Genomic DNA, 1,951 nt, shown 5'->3' with positions numbered 1-1,951 from the left:
ACAGAATGTTGTAGTGAACTGGGCTGAGAATTTAGCTTTATTTTTACTTTCTTTACACATGCAGCTGTCCATAACTATTTCCCGTGGTCAGAAGAATGTTAAGAAAGACTTTTCTGATCAAAAAACCCAAGTCATGAGAGTGATGCATTACTTACTTTTTTCCGGTTTCTAAAATAACACATAATTTTTAAAATGTTACATGACAGAATACTTAGAACACAGTTTGGTGTCTTAGGAAGGCCTCAGATCACAGCTTAAATCTTGACCATACAAGAAGTCACCTTAAACAGTTTCTAAACTGATAAAATGTTTTACAAATCCCAAGATGAGACTTCAAGTGTAAAATTCTTTGGTTTCCAGATAGTCAACAAGCTATTCAATAATGAAAAATTTAATGTTTAATGAGATTTAGTGTCTCATTGGCAGTGGGGTCATTGGAGACAGAGCACAGGGTCTGGTTGGGAAAGGATTGCCTAATTTCTTTTCAGACGGACCATCCCAGCATTTTCCTGGAGTGATAAGGGACAAGAGAGATACCCAGTATCTGAAATGGGTGTGGGGCAGCAGAGGAGGAATGGAGGGGACAGGAGGGAAAAAAGCACAGTCTCTTACAAAATAAAAGTCCAAGCTATTGACAAACTGAGTTTATTAATCATCGAATATGTTAATGCTGCTATTTTTTAATACTGCCTACTACCGACAATGTTTATAATTGAGAAACTATAGCTTTTTTTATATTTGTACACATTATCTTGCTCCCAGATAGATAACGTTTACTTGTGTGGATATTATTTCTATATTCTACATTGGCAATTTTTTATGTTGACTAGTAACGTTAGAAAAGTCATGAATTGAAGGTATAATGCAAATGGAAGCTTTTAGAACTGTGGGCCATCTACCATTTTTGTTGCAAGGAGAGCACCAGTGAACAGTGAATTAGTTTTGTGATCTGACAGCAACTGCTCTTGGTGCACTTGTTACTAGCCAATATCCAGTACGTGTTCTGACTTCCTTGAAACAAATACTGAACTCATACATCTGTCTGTGTGGCAGGGCATGATGTGAAGATCATAATTTTACTTTTTCATAAATGAATGCACTCTGTCTTCAGGCCATGAGTGGCCTACCGGGACCATACGACCGCCGTGTCATCCTCAGTGGAGGATACGGATAGGAGGGGCGTGGGGTCAGCACACCACTCTCCCGGTCGTTATGATGGTGTTCTTGACCGAAGCCACTACTATTCGGCCGAGTAGCTCCTCAACTGGCATCATGAGGCTGAGTGCACCTCGAAAAATGGCAACAGCACATGGCGGCCCGGATGGTCACCCATCCAAGTGCTGACCACGCCCGACAGCGCTTAACTTCGGTGATCTCACGGGAACCGGTGTAGCCACTGCGGCAAGGCCGTTGCCCGCTTTTGTTACAATATAAATTATTATGAAAGAAAATCAATACAATAATGATAATCTGTATATAAATAGTTAAAACATAACATTTTCATCCACCATGCATATAAAATGAATGAAATTTCTTCACATAATACACACAACAGAGAACACAGTATAAAACAAAATTTAACATGAATTCAAATTTTGGCACTTATTTCAGTACACTGGTAAGCCTTGGTGAAGAGAATTGATTATGTACTAGCGACTGCAGCTTTATTTAATTGTAGTGGAGATTAACATCATAATCATTCATCAGAACTAGATCTGAAAATTTTCTCACAAAGCTCTTCCAACTCTTAGAGCTGTATACATCTCACAACTATAACTGTGCTGTCGAGCCCTGTGTTCACAGGTATGGTCTCTATATGGTTCTTTCACACTGATAGCTCCAAGAATCTAGTAATAATACAGAGTTTTCTCTCTCATTGTTTTCATATAAATTTTGATCCAGTCAAATGTTTGTTTACAAGATTTTGATGGTGGCACATGGACATTTGGGG

At 38.7% G+C, this 1,951-nt stretch overlaps 1 pseudogene; it reads right to left on the bottom strand.

Annotated features, from left to right (window-relative positions):
- Positions 1-1,297: 1,297 nt before the first annotated feature.
- LOC126250115 (5S ribosomal RNA) lies at positions 1,298-1,415 on the bottom strand (annotated as a pseudogene).
- Positions 1,416-1,951: the final 536 nt, after the last annotated feature.

Source organism: Schistocerca nitens, chromosome 3 (genome assembly GCF_023898315.1).
Source record: "Schistocerca nitens isolate TAMUIC-IGC-003100 chromosome 3, iqSchNite1.1, whole genome shotgun sequence".
NCBI classification, from domain to species: Eukaryota; Metazoa; Arthropoda; class Insecta; order Orthoptera; family Acrididae; genus Schistocerca; species Schistocerca nitens.
This window is presented reverse-complemented; position numbering and strand designations above follow the sequence as displayed.